This window comes from Rana temporaria, chromosome 6, assembly GCF_905171775.1.
Source record: "Rana temporaria chromosome 6, aRanTem1.1, whole genome shotgun sequence".
NCBI classification, from domain to species: Eukaryota; Metazoa; Chordata; class Amphibia; order Anura; family Ranidae; genus Rana; species Rana temporaria.
The window spans coordinates 186,052,864-186,079,262 of NC_053494.1; positions in this window are offsets into that span (position 1 = coordinate 186,052,864).

Sequence of the window (26,399 nt, forward strand, 5' to 3'; positions counted from 1 at the left end):
AAGCAAGTTATAAAGCAAGCTTCAATGGAAAAGAGTGCTGAACATAACCGCGCTTTGCTGGAGCATTTTGAAAAAACAATGGTGTGTAGGCAACGTCGTTTTTGAAAATTGAAGTTTCAAAAACGTAGTTTTTTTACTTCACAAAAACATTTTTTTTCATCACATAAAGTGATGGTGTGTACGCGTCATTACCCTTAAATATCTCCATTGGTGATGTTTAAAAAATTCAACAGGTTGCATGTTTTGAGTTACAGAGGAGGTCTAGGGCTAGAATGATTGCTCTCGTTCTACCGATCGCGGCAATATCTCACGTGTGTGGTTTAAATACCGTTTTCATATGCGGGCGCTACTCATGCATGCATTCGCTTCTAAATTTCTTTGTTATTTTACCTTTTATTTTAAATGTTTACACTGTTCTTTAAAAAAAAAAAAAAAAAAAAATTGTGTCACTTTTATTCCTTTTACAAGGAATGTAAACATCCCTTTTAATATAAAAAAGCATGACAGAACCTCTTAAATATGAGACCTCAGATCTCATATTTACACTAAAATGCAATAAAAAATTGAATTCAATTTTTGTCATTTGAAAAAATAAAAATAAAAATGTCCCTTTAAGAGCTATGGGCTAAAGTGACGTTTTGATGCTGCTTCCACCCTGCAATGGTATGGAGATGGGTGGGGGCCATCTTCCTCTCACTCGTCTCCATACCACACACAGAAGAGGACCCGATCGCCTCCGCCGCTCCCGGGAGAGTGGGGACTCTCCCACCACTTATAAAAGTGATCTTGTGGCGAATCTGCCGCAGAGACCACTATTAGCGGAAACCGGACCGCCCGCTGAAGAAGAGAATACCTGTGTTATGGCAGCTAGCTGCTGCCATAACAACGATATCCCTCTTCAAATAGCCGACATATATTATCGGCGTGCGGCGCTTCGGAAGTGGTTAAGAGGGGATATTATGGCAACATACAAATCCTTGAATGGCGACTCTAGCATTGGGAGGAAACGTTTTGTTCTTAGACATGCAGCCACACAATGAAAAGGGATGAGAAGCGGTTTAAGCTTAAACTGCATCAGCGGTTCTTTGCTGTTAGAGCGGTAAGGATGTTGATCTCCCTTCTATAGTTTTTGGTGTCAACGGGGTGTGTAGATAAGTTAAAAAAAACTTTTCGATGTATTTCTTAGCTAACACAATGTACAGGGATATGGACACACTCGCAGGTTGAACTTGAAGGACCAGTGTCTTTATTCATCCTTACCAACGATGTAACTATGTAGTCAAACAAAGGTCTGTGTTGCAGCAATTTTTAGATTGGTGGTTTTGTGATCAAGATTTTGCAGTGTTTAGGGCTAGAAATGGAACCCTCAGCATTTATAGATACTAATGTCACCCAGTGCCTATGAGCATGATCTTCCAACAATTTGTCTCTTCATAGGATGACAACACTCTGTCCCCATCTCTTAGTTGCTCTCCTGTGTTGTCACCCTATCACATGGCCTTCTGGTGGCCACTTTAACACACATTACTCAAGCATGGTCCACTGTTGTCAGCATCAGCCCCAACACGCCTATCGGCGAGTACTAAAAAAAAAAGTATCTCGTACTCGTTGTCAAAATAATGGTATCGGTGCATCCCTAGTTTCTAATACACAATGCTTTAGCAAACTAAATGTCAATCAGTTAGGAATTACAGCTACTGTAACGCACCACAATGCCCTAATGCTTCATAACAAGTAGCAACAGTACATGCCTAACAAAGACCTGCCAGTGGCAATGCTCCAGCATCCAGAAGATGAATTTTTAATCAACTAAAAATCCCAAATGACAATTTTCCACCGAGTTATTTTAGCAAGTCCTCAAAAATGCTAACTGCCCATCATTAGCAATGCATTCATGTTGCATTTTTCATTGTTGTTATCCACATGACTCCTGTCTCATGTCACACTGTTTTATCTTATTCACAGTACTTAGCTGCAGCAGTGATAAATGATTTAATGTGATGTGGTAATCTATTAGTGCTGCGCCATTATAGAGTGTGAAGTATGGCAGTGATTTACCGTCCGAGCGGATGGGAAATTGACCTCACGCTTAGACTTGCAGGGCTTACAGAACAAATTAGGCAAAATTCAATTTGTGTAGAGGCTGAAACTTTTCCTTCTACTTATTTTAAAAACTAAAAAAAGAAAATCCGGCAGAAATGTTGCTATTTTATTAATGTAATTTACAAGTGCAGCACAGAAACAATGGTTCCGGTCAATGCTTTGCTATGCGGGATGGGGGGGGGGGGCTACTGTCATAATATTAATGTGTACAATTCTACACTACACTGTAGACCAGGGATCTCCAAACTTTCTAAACAAAGGCCCTGTTTATTGTTCTTCAAACTTTAGGGGGTCTGGACTGTGGCCAGCGGGAGTGGAATTTTTTTTCTGGCATTAGTGGGAGCAACAATCGCTACATTTAGTATTAGGGGGAGGAACAGAGTCCCATCGTTGGCATCATTGGGAGAAATAGTGCCCCATTGTTCGTGTCATTTTTTCAGGGCCCGTGCCATGTTCAGCAGCTACCGTGCGCATGAGAGACATCATCGCAGCTTCAGCCAATCACAGCACCGGAGCGCGCAAACTCAGAAGAAACCTCGCGAAAGATGTCTGGTGTGTTGGCAGTGTGCGGGTGCCACTGCGGGGCTTCGTTCTAAGGTAAGTATTTTATAATGAACTAGTATGCAATGCATACTAGCTCATTATGCCTTTGTCTTACAATTTTTTATTTTTTTATTTCTTTTACATTGGGGTTTACACCCTATTTAAGTGCCCTACCACTAGCAGGCTGTATATTTCATCCTCCACTGGCCAGTGGTTTAGAAAGGGCCTAAGAATAGTAGATAGGCCGTACTGTTTATTGCATACTCTGGTGTTCTCTCTTAAAGTCTCTCCTAAAGTCAGTCTTAATAGGCTGGTCTGGCATCCCTCATAAATCCATGCTGGTTACTACTGATGATACTATATTCTTATTAGAAAATTCATAGAAATGGTTCCTTATCATCCCCTCCAATAGTTTACTAACTATTGATGTTAGACTGATCGGCCTTTAGTTTCCAGATATGTATCTTGGCCAATTGTTGAATATTGATACCATGTTAGCTTTTTGCCAATCCACTGGTAAAATTCCTGTTATTTAGTTGGTATATTGCTGCTTTAGTCTTAGTGACTAAGCTTGTTGGTCTGGTAATGCTTAACAGTGGTTCTGTTAGGTATTAAAGGTTAAAGTTCATTTCATAATTACTTATCAGCATATAACACGTACAGGCGTATAACACGCAACCCTAAGGCCGGGTACTCACGACCAAATATGTTCGCTGGAAATGTCCGACGGGCTGTTTTCCGGCGTACAAGGCTGTTTTTTCATTTGGCCCGCTGGCTTGTACACACCAGCGGACCATATTTCCCGGCGGACCTGAACGCGTGCACGTAATCCACGTTTGACGTCACTATAAAGGGAAAGGCCAAAGTCAATGGCGACGCCCTCTGTTCCGCTTTTGCTAGTTACGGCTTTGCTCGTGTTAGTGAAGGTTTGGTTAGAGCTGATTCGCGCTTCTCGGTCTCCAGGCTTTAGCAGGTAGTATTTTCTCGTTCAGTGCGTGTGCTTGTGGGTACGTAGTTGGCATTCGGGTACAGGCGTGCAGTTCGTTCTGCTTTGCAGATTCGTACTGTGCGTTCGTATCTGTGTGTCGTGCGTTCTTTGCAGGTACCGCTGGATTTGATTGTGCTTTCTGTTGGAGTGTGTTCTTGACTGACCAGCCGGCCGGTTTGAAGCCATGATGGAGCAGCAGCGTCAATTTTCGCGAGTTGGTGCTGTTTATGGGATGGCTGCTGGATATGTTCATTATTCCAGTACTTTGGCCAGAAACAGGGGGCGGAGGCGTTTCTGGACCAAGAATTGGTTGCGCCAGCGTGACCAGTTCTCACATATGCCTCTGCTTAGGGAAATCCAGGAGAATAATCCTAATGACTATAGGAATTTTCTCCGCATGACGGACCCCGTATTCAACAGTCTGCTGGAACTTCTGTCCCCCTATATCACGAGGCAGGACACTGTGATGCGCCAAGCCATCACGGCCGAGCAGAGGCTTATTGCCACGTTGCGGTACCTGGCGACTGGGAGGAGCCTGCAGGACCTCAAGTTCTCGACAGGCATCTCTCCGCAGGCGCTTGGGGTCATCATACCGGACACGTGTGCTGCCATCATCAAAGTTATGCACGAGGAGTATATTAAGGTAAGTTCCCTCATTTGAACCTCACAATGTGTCTTTAATAATCTTGGCAACTAACATTTTTTTTAAGTTCCCAGATATGCTGTGTGTTTAACTTTTACGTTCCCTTTTCTCACTATGCATGTTGATATCAGCTTTTACATGTTCTTGTTATTTTGGCCTACCTGCATATTTGGATCTTACCCAATATTAACCTGTCCAGCATGCTATCTTCGGGCCAACCCCCACCTTGCCTCTTTTTTTTTTTTTGTTTTGTTTTCTTAAAACAGTTTAAACACCCCCCACCCCCCCTTCAAAGTGTTTTTGTCCCCATCAGAGGGCTGTGCAGTCTCTGATTAATTAAGTGGGCCTATATATTTGTGCCCCGAAATTCTCCCTTCATAATTTGAAAATGCTATTTTAAAAATGTAAAGTTGCACAAGGATGCTTGTAGGATTATGTTTGCAATGTTTATGTGCCAAAGTACTAAATCTCTTTTTTTGTTTGTCCCCACAGCTACCCTCCACACCACAGGAATGGCAGTCTGTGGCTTCCCAATTTGCCCAGCGGTGGGATTTTCCTAACTGCGGTGGAGCAATAGATGGGAAACACGTCCGCATAGTGCCCCCACCCCACTCGGGGTCCTACTATTATAACTACAAGGGTTATCATAGTATTGTGTTGATGGCGGTGGTGTCGGCACAGTATGAGTTTCTATATGTGGACATGGGGAAGAACGGCCGGATGTCAGATGGGGGAGTGTTCTCACGGACTGATTTCTATGATCGTCTCCAAACTGGTGGTCTGGCATTGCCACCAGATGAAGATAATGTGGAAGGACTTCCGTTTGTGTTCCTAGCGGACGAGGCTTTCGGGCTTGGACCTCACCTAATGCGGCCTTTTCCCCAGAGGACCCTCACCTTAGAGAGGAAGGTGAAATGGGAAATAAAGGAACACCGACCATAGGATGGACTATGGGTGTCCTAAGGTATTGCGGTGCCACGTCCTAACATAAGTAGAGGTTTTTAATTTTGAAGGAATAATGGACTTTATAGGCACCAATGGTCAGCATAGAATGTAAAATAAGTTTTTTATTGATACAAGCCCAGAAAATCTGGGTGATTGAATCAACAATTACAATATAGAAAAACAATATTAAAAAACATATAATTGGCTATATTAAAAACATTAGTAAGCATAGAATATCTCTGAAATGCTAATAACCCATCGGGGTTGTACAAAAACCACAGATAGTCCACACAGGACAACAACAACAGTTGATGAACAGACGTAGGCTTCAATTTGTAAACTTTTATACATAGGCTCTACATGTTTCGCATGTTACTGCTTCTTCGGGAGCTTAAAAAGAATACTTTCATCAACATTGATAGGTAAAAAATAGATGTATATATGTATGAGAATTCCAACAATGCTTCTGGATCACTGTGGTAACAAGTTCCAGATAACAGACTGGATAAGGTGTAGTTTTTCGGACAAAGTTTGGACTGGAGTAGGGTCCAAAGTACAGGGTACAGTCAGTATAGGGCTGGTTCAAAGCAGTGCAAGATAATGTATATACACTGCCCATTTGTGGAAAAAATAGGAAAATACCAATAAAGGTTAAATCCAATAAAGGTTAAAGATTTTCTGGGCTTGTATCAATAAAAAACTTATTTTACATTCTATGCTGACCATTGGTGCCTATAAAGTCCATTATTCCTTCAAAATTAAAAACCTCTACTTAGAGAGGAAGGTGTTCAATTTTCGGTTGTCCAGGGCTCGGAGGGTAGTCGAGAATGCCTTTGGGATCCTCTCCAACCGGTTCCGCCTTTTCCTGACATCAATACATTTGGCGGAATATAAATTGAACACCATTATATTTGCCTGCTGCATTTTGCACAACTTTTTACGCAGGCACTCCCAGACGTACCTAGCCCCCATGGGCTCTGAGGCAGGACTACCCTCAGAGAACATTCCTGGCCTGGACACTGGTCGCGCTGGCTTGGCCCCCCAATCTGCTCGTGAGGTACGCGACAAATATGTTGAGTACTTCATGGGTCGGGGGGCCATTGCTATGCCAGATCATATTTCTTTCTAATTCGGCCCCCAAAAGAAAGGAATATTCTCAGAACTAATAAATAATTAGACCATTGGACTTTATACAGTTGTTTGTCATTACTGCTTTTTCTCTATTTTTCTGTCTTCCAGGTTCTCTCCAAAAATAGTGCACTTCTAGTGCCAAATTTACTTACTCAGATGTATTAACTAACCACATTTGCACATTATTCACTCATCTACAAACTGGGTATTCAGTCTAGAAATAAGAAGCCACTCATTTTTAAGCTTTTGATGTCACAACTAGATATTTTTATTTTAGTCATTTTTCAACAAAAAATTTGTATTTTTTGGTTGAAAACATTTTTTGGTAATTTTGTTCTTTAAATATTTGCTTTTATTTTTTATTTTTTTTAGAAGACATTTATTTACATTTAGAAATGTTTGGGTATTGTTTTTCTACAAAACATTTATATTTTTTTGTAGAAAATGTATATTTTTTTGTAGAAAATTTTAACACAACAAAAATTTTTTTTTTTTTTTGAAGATAATTAGTTAACTTATTTCTTTATGGGATATTTCTTGTTCGTTTTGTGATCTGAAACTGTAAACATTTACAAACAAAAAAAGATCAACACCAAACCGAAATATAAAAAAAGAACAGCAGTCAGTCATGGATGGTGTGCTTTCACACTGGAACACGCCAAAATTTCTAAATGCACACATTCAGTGTGAATTCGCCAAATGTCATTGGTTAAACAGACAAATGGCCACATGTGCTATCTGACATCATGGGTGATCAATGTCTGTGTTTTGTGGGAGCAAACCCTTCTTCCTCTCAACTACTTGAGGATCGAGGAGGGGTTTGTACCCACAAAGCACAGACAATAGATAGTCTGTGATGGCAGATAGCACATATTGGCACACTGTGTGTGCATTTAGAAATTTTGGCGTATTATAAAGTACAAAAATTAAAAATGGTTTTGTGGGCGGGGGATGGGCGGGGGATGGGCTTTTGTGTTTCAGTCTTTGACACGGCCCATCATGTCAATGATATTTTTGAAATTCTGTTCGATGACTAGCATCCTTTGGCGCATGTTGTCCATTTCCGTGCTGCACTCTGAAATGACATTTCGAACATTCTGCTCCATGACGACCATCCTTTCCCGCATATTGTCCATTTCAGTGCTGCACTCCATTACTTGCTGTACTATTATTGAAGCACTTGCACGTGAAAAATGTGCTACACCATCTTCATCCCCTAAAAACAAACAAATTGGCATTCAAAATATGTAAAGAGTTTCCGGCCTATCTGCATATGTTTGGCCCTATTAATGTTGGGGTGACACTGACCTGATGGCCTGATAATTTCCACATCCACAATTTCTTCATCTTCTATCACTCCTCCTTCTTCCACCACCTCAGCCTCATCATCCACGACTCCTCCAACTTCTTCCAGAACTCCTTCTTTATCCATCACTACCCCTTCAAAATCACGCAATTCTGCTTCGTCCAGTTCCGCCTCATCTTCACCGAATTCTAAATCCAGAGTTAAGTCTTCCTCCTCTCTTCCTTCCACATCTTCCTCTCTTCCTTCCACAGCCTCCTCTCTTCCTTCCACATCCTCCTCTCTTCCTTCCACAGCCTCCTCCTCCTCCACATGTGGAGGTGTTTGATTTTGTGGGTGTCTGGCCCTCTCTGCCTCCTCCAATTGCTGGCGTCTTCTTTCCCCTATAAGAAATACGAAAAAACAAAAGGTATACTCATCAGCACACAGATATTGTATATCATAAATCGCACACATTGCATAGACGATACATTTATGATGATTTTTGTTTGTTTATTCTTTCAGCAATCCTCCATTTTTGGCGTAGTTCTAGGCCAAGCTCTGATCCTGCCCCTTTTTTGCAAAGAAGTGACACACATGGATGTCCCCCCAAAACATTAATTCTCGTCGACCCTCCAAATAAATATCCTTTGATTGTTGAGACACAGGTGCTTTGCATTTCCAGATGTTAAAACATCATCTTTATTTGCATTTTGGAGAATGAATCTTGTTTGCCTGTCACATGCACTCAAGTAAATTTCTGTGATTTTGCTATTCAAAAATGTTTGCAAACAAAGTTTGGGGCCAGTCAGCCATGTCCAGGTGTGTTGTTCCTGGACTAACCTCGCATTTTTGAGAAATAATGTCATATTACGCGTGTTTACTATTTCACGAAATTTGGTAAAGGTTGTTATTTTACATAAACACAATACAGTATCTACACGGGTTCAAAAGTACAAGCAGGCCAAGGAGGCAGATGTCAAAAACTACATGTCAACACATTATTGCAGACATTTCACCCCCCCCCCCCTTAAATAATATGGACTTACTTTTACGCAGAATTTTGAGGATCTTCTTCATGTGATGTGGCTCCCTCAATTTTAAATCGGACCAACGCTTCCGGAGTTGCTCCTTGGACCTGGTGACACCAAACATTCTCCTCATTCTCCTTGCCACCTTGTCCATTATGTGTGACTTTCTACGGTTCGGTGTTTTGTAGGGCCCACATTCACCATCATAATCCTTCCTCCTGATGATGTAAACCAACTCCACCATTTCTTCAAACGCCATATTAGTGGCTTTATATCTTTTAGGCCTGGATCGGGACGGTCCTGCCTCTGTCCCTTCACTTGCGCCATGAGAGCTCCGTGCCCGCTCGTGTGACATCGCCATCTTTCCTTCCCACAGAGATTAGGGGCGTGGAAACGAGGAAATGTCCCGTCAGGGGCGGAGATGAGGGCGGGGATTCTTGCATATGCGGAGTGTCGCGAATGCCAACAACGTATTGACGTAGGTTACGCGGAGAATATTCGCGCGATTCCAGAACCTACACAGTTAACGCCATATTTACATTTTCAATTGATTAGGGGCATGGCAAAGGTGACGAGGGCGGCGTTTCATACATACGCGGAGTGGATAAAAGGCGCATGACGTGATGACGTTGGTTACGTGTTAATTCATTGAGCGTAACAAACGAGGATTTTGAGAGAGGCAGGTAAGAAATTTAAACATGGGATCAGCAGCGGGCTATCAAATGTACAGCCATGGGATGGGGGTTTGGTCTGTTGGTTGCACATTTGTATTAAGCTATTATGTCTCTTGGATACCAGAATGTGATTTTCGTACCCAAATGCTTTTGTAGACATCACAAAATATAGATGTCAAAAATGCTGTACCTCATTACAATTTATGTAGGGTGTATTCAGATCAGGCCAAGTATTGTTCTGTGTTGGTTGGACAGAGGTCATTAGGAAGTGTCTTTCATGTAATCAATGCTGAGGGGCAGGATATCTACACATGCAATAGTGCCTTGATGAATGCTGTCATTTGTAATAATTGGGTATGGTTGTATCTTTCTATTATTTCCTGCAATGGAACCAAAGGGGCGGCATGTATTTTAAAAATGTTAGCTACAACCAACCAATGGGGCAGAGCTGGCCAGTATTTTGTAAACAAGAGACACTGTGTTTGTATTTCTATATAGGTCCTACTTTTTTAACAACACATTCTATCAATGTAAATGCTGAGCCTTTTTTAAATCTATTTTTTGGTTTCTTTTTCTTTTTGTAATCTAGACTAAAATTACTACCAAATAATTGGGAAATGGATCTAATGCAGACCCAAGACATAATCCAGCACTTGCTGGATAAATTTAGGGAAATGCCCATCCTGTGGGATTCAAAGCAGCCCACCTACCACAACAAGGACGTACGAGCGGCAGCACTTGAACAGCTAGCAGCATACATGAGGACATGGGTGCCAGAATGCAGTGCCAACATGGTGAAGGATAAACTTGCCAACCTCAGGGGCACATATAGGAGAGCATACAAAGCTCACCAAAAGCAGCTAAGATCTGGAGCAGCAGCAAGACCACCAAAGGAACCCAAGCTGTGGTATTACAGCCAGATGTCATTTTTGCGTGATCAACTGGAAGGCAGGCCATCTATGTCAAGTCTGAATCCCAACCTTCCCTCCACGCTACCTTCCAGCGGGACTTCCCCAGATCACCACAGCCCTGCAGAGTCGGATGAAGAGGGCCTGGCTGACAGAGAGGCAGATCTGCGCCTCTACGATGATGAGGTATAGTAGTTTCATAACTATTTATGGAATAATATTAATTATTGTTTGATTCTTGACTTGATATTGGTTAATAAAATACAAGCTGGGAAGCAAAAATCAAAAGTCGTGGGCAAACAAATAGGTGTCAGGGATGACAACTGCAGGGGTCAGAGGGTGAGTCTGTTTTCAAGTTTAAATTAGCGGCAAAAAAGAAAATTCAAGCATGAAAATGTGAGTGATTATATTTAGAAATATATTACAACATGTCCCTTTTTTTTACACAGGAAGAAGAGACCAGCCAGGAGGTGGCAGATCCTCTCCTCACTGACAGCCAGGCCGAAGGGGTCAGTGGCAGCCAGGAGGAGGCCGGGCCCAGTGGCGTTCAGCAGCTCCCCAGGACAACCACCACCAGCCAGGCTCCTCCCCTCCATATTAGGCCACCAGGCCGAACGAAGAAATTGGGGGCAGTGGAGGAAGCCAGCCTCCAAATGATTAAGGAGGCGAGTGCCATCATGAGGGCCCCCCTCAACCCCACTGAGGCCTACAGTGCCTCCCTGGCACATGATCTAAATAAAGGCACAGAGGAGCAGAGGCAACTGGCAAAGGGTGTGATCAACGAGGCCCTTTGGTGGATGCAGAGGGAGCTGCTGACCCCAGACACTGGGCTATGTGACCCGGCCCGGCTTGCTCAACACCATACTCCTGCTGCCACATCATCCCCACCTGCAAGGGCCCAGGGAAGACCCGCTGTAAGGCAGCCTGGAAGGAAGGTTGCAAGGAAGAGGAGACGTTGATGCCCTGCCTTCCATTTGATCCCCCACAAATGGCATCTTGTTTGGACTACCACAGCTTGGGTTCCTTTGGTGTTATGTGCTGCTGCTTCAGATTTTAGTTTGTGTGCCTCCTGAGGTTGGCTAGTTTAGCCTTCACCATGTTTGACAATGCAAGTTTGCATGTATTTTGCTAGCTGTTCAAGTGCTGCCATTCTGTTTTTGTTCCTTTTTATCATTTGCGAAAATAAAAGCCTTTTTGTTGAATTTAAAAACGTGCCTATTGTTTGTAATACTGTGGGGATTATTTTAGGCATCAAACATTACAAACAAATAAAATGTTTCATCTAAAATATTCACTAACTCATGTGGGGGGGGGGGGGCATTTGGTGTGCCAACATGGTAGACAATTTAAACAACCTTCAAAATAATCCTGTTAAATATACAAACAAAAGCAAAATCCTAACAATTTGCTATTCCAAAATTCAAAATGGTGACATACCTCTAAACACATAAATAAAGTGGGAAAGATAAACATTAAACATTAAAATCAAAAAATTTAACATGTGGAGGACCACTAAAAATATGATACGTCGGGCCAATAAAAGATTGCTAAAATCTTACTACATCCCAGCTAACAAATGACACTTTTCAGTATGGAACAACTCAGTTGAAATAACATGAGCTAAATAACTGATTATTTCTAGCAAGAGAAGAATGAATAAAACGACGGCATCAAGTGTTGTTTATTGTGTGGTTTGCTTCAGTGTTCTATTGCTAGAATTAATCTTTCTATTGACGAATGTGCCATATCCCAAACAAACGTGAGTTTTACCTGAACGAGCGCTCCCGTGGCCTCATTTAGTCTGAGCATGCGCGGGGTTTTTGTACGTTGGTTTTGTGTACTCACCACCAAACATGTCCGTTCGGACAGGATTTGAGCGGACGGTTTTAAAACAAGTTTGGAAATAAATGTCTGCTGAAAAACGGCCCGGCGGGCAAATGTACGGTGAAATTCTGTACGCTCGTAACTACACACGACCAAACATGTCTGCTGAAACTGGTCCGCGGGCCAGTTTCAGCAGACATGTTTGGTCGTGAGTATGGGGCCTAACTTTAAGAGGGAAGTTTCAGGAAAAACACTTTCCACAGCCCTCTGCGTATAACACGCAGGCACAGTTTACCCTCTATTTTCAGGGTAGAAAAGTGAGTGTTATACACCAATAAATACAGTATATTTATTTAAAGTGAATAAAGGGGCTGTGGCCTAAACTTTTTCCACAATCCTTGTTGTGTGTTTACTTGATTTTTTTAGGCATGTTGTTATGGTATGATGAGTGCTAATGGGATCTATAATTCCATTACATCAGCTTAGGTACTATAGGCACTTTGGCCCAGATTCTCGTAGATGGGCGTAAAACTGTGCGGGCGTAACGTATCTGATTTACGTTACGCCGCCGCAAGTTTTACAGGCAAGTGCTTTATTCACAAAGAACTTGCCTGTGAAGTTGCGGCGGCGTAGCGTAAATCACCCGGTGCAAGCCCGCCTAATTTAAATTAGCCGGGTAGGGGGCGTGGAGCATTTAAATTAAGCGCCGAACGTACTGCGCATGCGCTGTCCGGAAAATTTCCCAGGGTGCATTGCTCCAAATGACGTCGCAAGGACGTCATTGGTTTCGACGTGAACGTAAATGGCGTCCAGCCCCATTCACGGACGACTTACGCAAACGACGTAAATTTTAAAATTTCGACGCGGGAACGACGGCCATACTTAACATTGTTTGCCCCTCATATAGCAGGGGCAACTTTACGTAACTTCACTGCGTCGACCGCGCGTACATTTGGGAATTCGCGTATTTAGCTAATTTGCATACTCGACGGGGAAAACTACGGAGGCGACACCTAGCGGCAAAAAAAAATTGCATTTAAGATCTAACAGCGTAAGAGCCTTACACCTGTCGGATCTAATGGATATCTATGCGTAACTGATTCTAAGAATCAGTTGCATAGATACGACGGCCCAGATTAGGACTTACGACGGCGTACATTGCGTTGCGCCGTCGTAAGCCCTTTGAGAATCTGGGCCTTTATTTCCAAGAACATTGGTTTGGAAAACGAGGAGAGGGTTTACTCTCTTCTATGGCTTGCACAGTTTTATTAGTACATGTACAGTATATATGGTTACAGCAGTTTATGATTGTTAAAATTTCAATGTATCATTTGTTATAATTGGCCATTTATATACCCATTACACATAGTTAGCACTTACTGAATTTAGCTTGAGAACACACAGGAGCGCTGGGCTGTATGTTCACAGCTTTTATTCATTATCATCACTGATAATAGGCACAGCAGTTTAGTTCGTTAACACGTTCAGGTTAGGAAAGATGTTGAGGCACCGAGTAAATTCATTTTAAAGAATTTATTTTACCTTTCATTTTCCTTTATACTGTTTTCTCCAACTAAAAGTGCAGTAATTAAAAGAGGGTAGATTAAAGGTTTATTGTAGTATATATTTTAATTGTAAATGTTTTATAGAGGTCTATTTATCAGACCAAAAACATGAATGACTGAGGAGGAAAGAGGGAGGGCTTTGGTTACACAAAAAGATGCGTTGGATGTCTGATCTTCCACTGATCACCACATAATCCTATAGAAAACTAGGGGCCAGCAGAGGAAACCATAGTGTGCAGAGGGACATGTTCTTCATAATTATTTTTTTCCATCCAAGCTTTTTACCAGGTTCAGTGGCATAACTGGAGTCTTCTCCTCCTAGATGGGCAAGCAGCAACCCAACAGTGGCATGTCAATGGCTCTAGTTCATAAGGGCTCTTCCTAACAACATATTCACCCACAAGGGCTCTGCTTCTGTCTAACTGAGATGGCTTGTACAGCCAAGATGGCAGCTGAAACATTCTACAACACAGCCAAGGAAGGAGATGCAGATAAGATTCATACAGTACTCTCCCTTCTCTACTGGGTCCAACAAATACTCCCAGTACTCTATAATTGACACTCAGCCGGTTCAGCACGAACTAGCTGAGATTCAACCATCTATGGGCAGGCTGGTTGTACCCAAGACGATCTATCGCCAGCTGGCTTTCCCATTCAACAATGACTACCTTAATGGGGGAATCAACCACGGTTGCAGGAAAGAAAATCGAATCATCTTTGGCCTGCCTTAAAGACACTTATCACCAGACATGTATCCACATGCAAATTAAAAATCAATGACCTAACAATAGGTCTGGGCAATAGAATGAACTTGAAAAGATGAGCTCCACTCTATAAAAAACTCTCACAATGAAACCTTAAACCAGTGGTTCTCAACTCTTGTTCTCAGGACCCACTAACAGGCCAGGTTTGAAAGATAACTGAATCACATCCCAGGTGATATAATTTCCTGATCAGTGATTGCAGTATTCTAGTCTGCATCTCCCCAAGTTAATATTTAAAAACTGGGCTGTTAGTGGGTCCTGAGGACAGTTGAGAACCACTGCCTTAAAGAGGCAATGGGTTTTACTTCCTCCTTTGCTCCCTGCAAAGCCTGCAAACTAAAAGCATAATGGGCTAGTATGCATCGCATACTAGCCCATTATGTGACACTTACCTGCAAAAGAATCCAGTGCTGTCCCCTGTGAAGGCGGCGTACATCTTCTGGCCCTCTTCCTTCCTGGCCACGGACTCTGGCTCTGTGATTCGCCGGGGCCACGTGACGTCATGAGCACAGGAGCCGCCATTAACGGCACAGGCTAGGGAAGAAATGGCAAAGAGTTTCAATTCTTCCCAGCGCATGCGCCGTTAAAGTTATCGGTGGACTAGAAGTGAAATATTTCCTAAATGGCGCACATTTAGGAGATATTTCCACTACCTATAGGTAAGCCTTATTCTAGTCACAAAAAGTCACAAAATGGGGTTTACGACCACTTTAAACAAACATATTGTTCTCATACACAAACTTTGTTTCCAACAAGATGATATTGAGAACCGGAACTGCAATACAAATCCACTAACAACTTAAGCAAAAGACTTTTGCTGCTCTCTTTAGCAAAATACTATAACACCCTGCAGATGAACACATCAAAATAGATTGGTTCCATAGAACAAGACATTATATGCAGAATCAATTTTTGAAGAGTTAAAGGAGAGATCATTCAAGCCCTCAAATCCCTAGATGAGATTTTATTATATGAGACTTAATTTCAGTTCTTCCCTGACCTCTCCAGACAAACTCTGATACTGAGAAGGACACTTAAACCTCTGCTTGATGACTTCTGCCAGAAAGCCCCAAAAAAATGTGGAGGTTTCCTTCACTTTTTATATTTTCCCTTTTCTATAGGATGTACCTCAGACAGTCCTACAGGAATGGCCCCTAAAGTCCCCCCAAGCTCACCTCCAGGACTTCTCCAGAGCTTCCCCCATCCTTTGTAACTCCCTACCCCAATCTGTTTGACTATCTCCTAATCTATCCATCTTTAGACGAGCCCTGAAAACCCTTCTCTTTAACTGCTTGCCGACCAGCCGCCGCAGTTATACGGCGGCAGGTCGGCTCTGCTGGGCGAAAGCACGTAGCTATACGTCACAAAAATGTGTCAAAAGTGTCCGAAGTGTACGCCATAATGTTGCAGTACCGAAAAAAAATCGCTGATCGCCGCCATTACTAGTAAAAAAAAAATATTTATAAAAATGCCATAAAAATTCCCCCTATTTTGTAAACGCTATAACTTTTGCGCAAACCAATCAATAAACGCATATTGCGATTTTTTTTTACGAAAAATATGTAGAAGAATACGTATCGGCCTAAACTGAGGAAAACAATGTTTTTTTTATATATTTTTGGAGGATATTTTTTATAGTAAAAAGTAAAAAATATTCTTTTTTTTTTCAAAATTGTCGCTCTATTTTTGTTTATAGCGCAAAAACTAAAAACCGCAGAGGTGATCAAATACCACCGAAAGAAAGCTCTATTTGTGGGGCAAAAAGGACGCCGATTTTGTTTGGGAGCCACGTCGCACGACTGTGCAATTGTCAGTTAAATCAACACAATGCCGAATCGCAAAAAGTGCTCTGGTCTTTGACCAGCAATATGGTCCGGGGGTTAAGTGGTTAAAGAAGCCTATTCTGCTTCTAACTAATACACTGGGTTTTTACTTTATCCATCAGCTCATCCCCCACTGTTATTACATTTTTGTATCACTTAACTCTCCCTCTTATATTGTAAGCTCATAAGAGCAGGGCCCTCGGATTCCTCTTGTACCAAATTGTATTTTAACTGTAATGTCTGCCCTTATTATGTAAAGAGCTGAACAAACCGTTGGTACTATATAAATCCTGTATAATACTAATAATAATATGTGTTTGCCATAGCAACAACTAAAAAAACTTAACCATGCAGGTGCCTCTATCTCTAAAACTCCTGGAAACTGTCTGCACAGGTTAATTCTCAAAGAGAGCCCTAAACCTCTTGGTTCCTACTCTGTTATTCTTCTATACTTGGTATTCCAAATCAAAAGTGGGAAATTTTCAACATGATTACTTACAATTATCTATCTTACAACCAATGTGTAATCCAGCGCTATCACTTTAAACCTAAAATTAAACAGTGTGGCTGCTGCAACCAAGTAATTGTGTTCCCACAACTCTGAAGTGAATGCATTAATGCTTATTGGTTGTGCTTGTCCAAAAAAATTTGCAACATCAAAAGGAATTATGCGCACATGTATTGAAGTGTTTAACATAAAGTCCGTATAGTGATATTCACATAAATTGTGACTCTTCTTTTAATTTTCACCATGTGTGGTTTTAGGCATGCATACGTGACAATGCCCACCCCCAGTTCACGACTGTACTCACCTCAATTACAAACCTGAAAGGTCTTACAGCACCTTTTCCAGCTGGGGTATACTCCAATGAATTGTTTGATATCCTCTCCTCCTCTCCTCCTCTCCCCTTTTTGGGTTTAGCTAAAGCTGTTAAGAGGTTGTATAGATATCCACTCTCTCTTTTACCATCCCTCGATCAAAATAAATAGGCTTTCATTGTGTGGTATTAAAACCTTATGACCTTTATTGAACAGCATACACTTACATTTAAAATCAGGACAAATCATGTACTCATTCCTTCCTTAATCCACCACTTGACTCGGTCTAACGCGTGTCGTCACAAACACGTGACTTCCTCTGGAAGCTGTTGTTACTTAAACTCTGGGTAACTGTAACCTCCCCATCTAGGAATAATGAATGGGTCTTGCACCCATCTCAGGGATGTTTATTTTTTACATTTGTTAACATTCTTCTGTTGTACATACCATGGATTTAATAGCTTAATTGTTATTAATAATGTTACTATTATTAAAAATGTTAAAATGTATTATAATTTTTTCAAATGATCTAACTGTCTGAATATATTCCCAGTAGGGGGTAGATGGATGTCCCCTGTTCTGTCAACTTCACACTGTAGGACCTTGGCACTCATAACTAGATCCTCAGAGAGGTTCAACATATCACTGGACCCTGCCCTCAAAACTTACTCAATGGGTAAGTTCTCAATACCAACAGCATCTCATACCAAATCCACATGTCCTATTCCCCGCCATAACTTAGTTGACATGTGCAGAATTCAACAACCAACAGAGGAAACATAAAGCTATTTCTCCCTAGCACATAATACATTCAATAAGATTGACCATTTTCTTTTTTAATTCCCCCAACCTCCTTGTTTAAAGCTGCATTGGTTACAGAATATGGTCAGATCACACCCCTTGCACTTTTCTACCTCCCACCCAAATGCTGCATTTGTTCCTGAAATTGAATCCTGGTGACTCAATGACATTCTTTTAGTTGACCAGACATGGGGGGATGCTGTCACACAAGGTACACTGAATAAATACACCTCCTTAGCCCAGGAACTCTAATCATTAGAACTTCCCTAGATTCTCCCCAGGAACAGATCTCCTAAAGCAGACCGTCCAATATTAGTAGCCTTCTATTTTTCAGGTCTGAAACTTTAGTAGAGAAAAATTCAATTTGTTTTCAATACCGGGGCCATTTTTCCCTCACTTTGACAAACCTGAACTACCAATGGCATTTACATTCTCTCATTGGGTGAATTTAACAGGAGTAAATAGCCCCAAGCCAGACACCTTCTGAACAGCCCCCCCCCCCCTCATTTGAGTCAATCCACCAACATTACCTAAATGGCAAAATAATAAATACTGAAAATCTGTACAAAAATACACCCCAAACACGCTTATAGATCCTTGACAGATTTCAAGAAGCTTTGTTCCCTATCTGAACCTCTGTCACATATGCTGTCAATGATTTATAAGATGCCACTGGGAAATGTTATTATCAATTCACTAAGCATGGGAAAGAGACCTTGACCAACCCTGAGCTCAAGAGGAGTGAGATAAATCTTTTTTTTTCATACACAAATGCTCAGTTTCATGTTTTTTCCTATAAAAAGAGATATAAAATAATGAATTTCTGATATAAAGACCCAATGTTATTGCATAACAATTTTTCCGATGATAATGAAACTTGTTGGAGAAGCTGTGCAGAAGGGGGTACCTGCTTTCATATCTAGTGGGATTGCCCCTCCACCAGAATATATTGGAACAAGATATTCAAACTCTACAACCTTGGCCTTGGCCTTGTCAATCCCACCCCAGAAATAGCTCTTGTATCTATCCATCCTTCCTGGTGCTATTTCCAGCCACAAAAACACTGCTGCAACACCATTTCATATCTGTGGTTAGACAGCTAAATCATTTGTTCTGGAAAACCAGCATCGCCCTACCTTCAACCATGTAAGTAGGCACCATGAGTCATATCATGAAAATAGAAAAGCCTCAATGCTGATAATAAAAAGGTGTCTGTGTCTAAATTGTATATGAATGAACTAATTCTCACACCTTGTCACTTATTGGCCTTCTGGCCAGTCAGGAGCCTAGCGCCCCAGGGGAGCGGGGGGTCAGGGAGGTCCTCCTTCTTTAGAAGGTGGACCAGAGACATATCCTAAGTACACAATTTTGGTTCACTTATTGGTGTTTGGTTCTTATGCAGGTGTGAAACGCATCTGCTGAATTGTTTTTCTGTAATTGTGTTATGTCCTCTCTTTTCATGGATCTGCAATAAAGTATGAAGACTTTATGCTGGATGTTTCATCACCTTTCTCTCCTTTGCATCTGCTTCTTTGTCGCAGACCCTGGCAGGCACTCGGCTTCCTATAGCAGCTATATCTGGTTCCTGCAATAGCAACCCCTTTGTTGTCTTTAGTTCTTGCGTACCCACCACAGGTTCAATAATAGAAAATGTTCATACCCTGCCATCTGACATGCACTGAAATCTCTCCATAAAATTTTTAAAAATAGACATGCTCTTCTGACCGCTTCCTCTTCCCATGGTGAGACCTGGGCACATCTAGTTTGAGCTTTCCTTTTCCCTTTCCCTTTTTGCTCCTCTTTTCCCTCCTTCCTAATATCGTTCACCCAACTATTCTCTTTACTTTTCCTATGGACTACTGTCTTCTTTTGATCATTTGAAATCGGTTACGACTTTCATTTTATTTTTTTTCTTTATACATATAACACTCTTAAAAGGCAATATACGACCACAATGATATGTAATTACATTCTCAAGGATGGTATCCTCTTTTGTATACTGTATGTTTGTAATTATTTCTGTACTGTCGACATCATTGAAACATTAATATTTCAACATAGTTATTGAATAACTACCAACTATGTAATTTCCTAAAATAATATTTAAAAAGTTACAACCTTAAAAGGAACTAAATAAGTGCAAAGTGGCGCTGAGAAATTTAAAAGTATTACCGGTAGGCGCAAAGCAAATGAGGCGAATCAGCCCTTGAGGTGTGTAATCATGCTGGTGTTATCACAAAATACAGGAGTAGCATGGCTTCTCATTAAAAAGGCAACTATAGAGACAATGGTGACATCAAATAGGAATACCTCAATTAAAAGTATCTATCAGCAACAACAGATGTGGTGTTACACTGGATATAACCATAGCTGGCGTGTCTGCAGTACAGAAGTACAATGAATCAGTGACAACTAGGGGGAAACAGAAGAGTTTTGTCTGACTCATCAGGGTCAGCCTTTATTTGAATCAATAAAGCTATGTTACTTTTCTTCCATTGTAAAAAAAAAAATCTATATTCAAATAAAATACATACACCTTATAATAATACTACATGAGGCAAGAGAGCCCAGAACAGGCTTACTTAGGCTTAGTAAGGTAAAGCAAAGCATAATCATAATTTGTGAAACCTTGGATCATAAGTATAGGCAAAGAGTTAGATACACCATGGAGATGAATACTGTATGTGTTAATTGTCCTACCTGCCAAAAAAATTGTAATTCTGTTAACTCAGTTTTGTGATCCAAACAATGCTGCCAGATACTATGCTATTGCTATACAGCTCAGTCAACACTGTGACGGAATAGTAAAGGAGCATCTGCTTATTGCTAAGTAGGGATGAGCAAAGTGATTTAGGTGAAATTGATTTGACTACAATATTACAGATTTTACCATTGCCAAAATGTTTGCTTCAAAATTAAAAGTTCTACTCAATTCTAGTTTTTTTTTTTCTTTAACGGAGGAGTTTTTTAAGGTATTTTTTTTCAAGGGTAGTTTAGTGGGTTTTTCATTTAGTGCTTGAGGGTTCTTTTGTGTGTATATGTTATTTGTGTTTTGTCGTTTTGATTTTTTAAGTATATATTACTGTCTATGATTTCATCCAAGTGAAAAAAATAATGAGGCTGTTGAGTGCCATTTTTTTTTTGCATAACAGCTTCTGTAACACTCAAGGGCCATTTACAGCCCATTGTACCCTTACAAAGAACCAAAATATCTAAAGGCTAAGATGACCTTTAAAAAAAAAAAAAGTTATAAATGCACATTGCAGGTAAACAAATGTGCACTTATTATTTTTTTCTTGGGAGCCAGTGCTGTTTTTAAATAGTGATAGTGGGTGCGGGGGGAAAGGGACAGGGAAGATCCGGAGGTGAGGCGGTGGATACGCAACACCTAAATTTCCCGTTATACACTTACAAATAACCAAAATAATTAAAGCTTAAGATGACGTTAAAAAAAATTATAAATTCAAATTATTGCTCTTTTTTTTTTATTTTTTACCTCCAATATGGGTGGGCAGTTAATGAAGTCCAAGAAGCTCAATGGACTACAAGAGCACTCACCAGCGACCTCGCAGTTGTTTAAGAACTACAAGCCGTCAGCCTAAATGGCTGACGGTGGTTGTAGTTCATTCATTCACATAACTCTGTGAATGACTGACACGGCCATTTGGGCAAAGCCCCACAGAGCCGTGCTGTTTTTACATTGTTACAGTGGGTGCAGGGGAGAAGAACCCCTGCCCGTGGTCACAGGGACGGGGCGGATCGGGAGGTGAGGTGGTAGATACTTGACACCTAAATTTCCAATTATACACTTACAAATAACCAAAATAATTAAAGGCTAAGATGACCTTTAAAAAAAGATACTCAGCACCTAAATTTGGGTGTAACATGTAAAATGCTGAGAAAGGTGAACCTATCCTTTAATTTTGACTTCCGCATTGACTTCCATGCATTTCCCCAAACATGGCAAAATGTAACCAAAATCTTCTGATTGTCACAACTTTTCAGCAAAATGAAGATTCTCAAACATCTCTACTAATGAGATAGTCTCAGTGCCTTCTTCACTAACCAGGTCCTAGTTGTTAATTCACAGCACCATGCAATGCAATTTAAGGTTAATTTTCAGGGGACAGCATTTCTATAGACATGCCTTCAGGTGGTCAGGTTGATTGAGGTGGATTATAGTAAATCACTGTTGCCCCATTTTATCATCCCATTTTTTATCCTTTCTTCTCTAGGATCAAGCTATTGTTGAAATGTTCATCTACAGACACTATGCACAACAGTACAGCTATGATATGTTGTGTCTGTCACCAGTTATTTATACCCATTACTGTGAATATGCCATATGTTCCTAAATGAGATATGAAAGTGATCAGCGCATTAATGAGTGAACAAACACTAAAAATAAGGGCTAAACAGCCTAACGTGACAGTGTGCAATAAACAAGCAAATGTCCCATATATAAAAACTATGATCTTCGTGAATATAGTGAGTGATCTTCCAAGTTCTTCTATACTGGTACTCTAAATATTGAGCTCACAAAGCGCTTACCTTCCGGTATTTCCGGTTTCTACATGTTACGCCCCGTCACGTGGCTTTGCATAACATGTAAGGGCCGGAAATACCGGAAGTCAACACGGAACTTGTTTGTTATTACTCCTTTTACCTGTAAGTTGTTTTATTACCGATTAAAATCGTTATTACATACTTCACTATGGGCTATCCCTTCTTCTTACTTTGAGCAACATCAAGGAACCTATTTGAGCCATTACCTGCAGTGCCGGACACCAGCTGGAGAACATTTATGGGAATCACTCCAGGAGACAACTAGACCGATACTGACCACTCAGGAGAGCAGAAATTCCTATGTAGGAAGGTAAGCGCTCTGTAAACTCAATATTTAGAGGAACAGTATAGAAGACCTTGGAAGATCACTCACTATATTCACGAAGATCGTCGTTTTTATATATGGGACATTTGCTTGTTTATTGCACATTGTCACTTTAGACTGTTTAGCCCTTATTTTTAGTGTTTGTTCACTCATTAATGCGCTGATCACTTTCATATCTCATTCACTATTGGTTATTATACTTTATCAGATTGAGCAGCATTTCATGAATAATTTATATATAGTGTACACCAGGGATATGCAATTAGCGGACCTCCAGCTATTGCAGAACTACAAGTCCCATGAAGCATAGCAAGACTCTGATGACCACAAATGAAGCCCATAGGCAGAGGCATGATGGAACTTGTAGTTTTGCAACAGCTGGAGGTCCACTAATTGCATATCCCTGCTGTACACCAACACTCTATTATCATTGTAGCTCACATTGCCCATGTCAGCTGCTGTAAGATCCTGTCACTTAGCTCTTTTTTTTTGTAATTCCTTTATTTGTATAAAGAGTCATAGAAAATACATACATTAGAGGGATACATCTGAGTACATCATCAATAGAAACTCCAACATATGAACGGCTAACAAAGAGCATTAGGACAATGATCCCGGAGGAATTATTTGCTAGGACAATCCAATACCATGACAGAAGCATATATACTGCTTACTTATATTGTATGGGAGTAAACATCAAATGGTCATGAAACAGGAAAAGGCGCATGTGTGCCGGCAGGTGGGAGACCTTGAGTGATCAAGAGGGTTCCATTTATCTAGTAATCCGAAATTAGGAGGAACAGGGAGGAAAGAGAAAGAAAGAGGAGCTGAGGGAGGGCGAACAGGTCCAGGGAAGAAACACAAAAGAAAAAGAAATGAGCAGGAGGACTGACAAAGAAATAAAAAAGGGAGTAAGGGGGGAGGAAAGAAGGAAGGGTCACCCGGTTACTCCAACCTGGGTTGAGAGAGATATGCGAAAGTTCATTGGATAGTGGATAGCTTGTTGAGGTAGGCATCGGTATACACAAACTAATTCCACAGCCTGCATGTTTCAGTACACACCTCTTCCGTGTTACGTAGTGTGGCTGTGAGTTCTTCCATGTCTCGTATGTTGTTGACTTTAGCGAACCACAGAGCTTTCGTAGAGGGGTCAGCATCTCTCCAGCGAAGTGGAATGGAGGCCTTAGCGGCGTTTAGGAGTTGCATTGTGAGAGAAAATTTTTATTTTTTAACAGGTCATTCGGTGAAATGCAATAAACATGGTTAGCATGCAGGTCGACAGCCGTAGTTGTTTAATGATAGCACCACAACGCCAACACCGCACCACAACGCCAACAGGAGTCTGGAACTTGGGGGAACATACAGTGAAGTTGGGTTGGGACTTTGTACCATCGGGTAAGGATCTTCTAACTAGTCTCCTGTACCCACGTGGCAAGGATCAGAGCCAGATCGGTGTCCCATTTAGAGAGAAATAGAGGAACATGTTCTTCTTCAGGGAGAATCAGGGAGGAATATAGCAAGGAGAGGGAATGACGTATCGGTTCTCCAATGTAACATAGTGATTATAAACATGTGAGCAGGCAAAAGATACCTGGGGTACGGGAACAACGTCAGAGAAAATAGCGCAGTTGAAAACCACCCCACAAGTCCAGAGGGAGTCAATAAGTCTGGCTGGGTCGGAGGAAATTAAGGTCCCTGTTGTCCCTGACATGAGGAAATCTGTCTGTGAAGTGGACATATAAGTGTCAGTATATAGATTAAAATCTAGCATCAATACATAAAGTTAAAAAAACTACCGTATTTGCCGGTGTATAAGGCGACCGGGCATATAAGACGACCCCCTAATTTTACAATTTTTAAAGATTTTTTGCCTGTACTCACCGTATAAGACGACCCCCCTTCCGAGGCTTCTGATGCTTCATATTTCTTCCTTCTAGAGCCCTATTCTTCTTCCTTCTTGCTGGAACTGGAGCCAATCACGGCGAGCAATGTATTCTATTAATGAATACAAAGCCTGCTTGGATTGGCAGAGTCTGTAACATCATCAGCCCACGCCCTTGTGACTCTCAAAGCCAATCCGAGCAGGCTACTGTATGTAGCCTGCTCGGATTGGCAGAGGTTGTTACTATAATCTGAGCAGGTTTTGAATTTATTTGCATACATCGCTCACCGGGATTGGCTAAGCGGTATATACTGTATGTAGCCGAAGATACATACAGTATTACTGCACATCCAGCAGGCATCTGAGCAGCTGACCCGGTGTATAAGACGACCCCTGCTTTTTTGGCAATTTTTTTTAAGTGTAAAAGGTAGTCTTATACGCCAGCAAATACAGTACTGAATAAAGTACCAATATACTCGTGATTGATAGCAGATTCTTGTGTAAACAGAAAAGCTCCCTACAAGGGAGATAAAAGTGAATCCCCAAAACTGCGTAAGTCTTGTACACATAAGTGATGAAAAAAATAGGGGCCACCCTATTAAACTTATGGGGCCTTGGCCCCGCACAGGAGTTCAGGTTCTACCCCCTTATCAGTGGCTTTGAGTGTACATATCGTATGCAATGCTGTTGGGTGATTTAACCTACTGATATAAAGCCAAAACCTAACCCATTCAATTATGGATGGAATCCAGGTGTAAAGCAAGTTTTTTTTTTACTTTTCTTTTTAGTTTTAGTTTTTTTTATAACAGTAAAATTGGGCAGTTTGACTTGGGAGGTGACCCATTATTATACAGTACAGACCAAAAGTTTGGACACACCTTCTCATTCAAAGAGTTTTCTTTATTTTCATGACTATGAAAATTGTAGACTCACACTGAAGGCATCAAAACTATGAATTAACACATGTGGAATTATACATAACAAAAAAGTGTGAAACAACTGAAAATATATTTCATATTCTAGGTTCTTCAAAGTAGCCACCTTTTGCTTTGATTACTGCTTGGCACACTCTTGGCATTCTCTTGATGAGCTTCAAGAGGTAGCACCCCATCACTCTCCTTCTTGGTCAAATAGCCCTTACACAGCCTGGAGGTGTGTTTGGGGTCATTGCCCTGTTGAAAAATAAATGATGGTCCAACTAAACGCAAACCGGATGGAATAGCATGCCGCTGCAAGATGCTGTGGTAGCCATGCTGGTTCAGTATGCCTTCAATTTTGAATAAATCCCCAACAGTGTCACCAGCAAAGCACCCCCACACCATCACACCTCCTCCTTCATGCTTCACAGTGGGAACCAGGTATGTAGAGTCCATCCGTTCACCTTTTCTGCGTCGCACAAAGACACGGGGGTTGGAACCAAAGATCTCAAGTTTGGACTCATCAGACCAAAGCACAGATTTCCACTGGTCTAATGTCCATTCCTTGTGTTCTTTAGCCCAACCAAGTCTCTTCTGCTTGTTGCCTTTCTTTAGCAGTGGTTTACTAGCAGATATTCTACCATGAAGGCCTGATTCTCACAGTCTCCTCTTAGGCCTAGTACACACGAGAGGATTTATCCGCGGATACGGTCCACCGGACCGTTTCCGCGGATAAATCCTCTCGAGGATTTCCGCGGATTTGGATCCGATGGAGTGTACTCACCATCTGATCGAAATCCGCGCCGAAATCCCATCGTGATGACGTGTCGCGCCGTCGCCGCGATGATGACGCGGCGACGTGCGC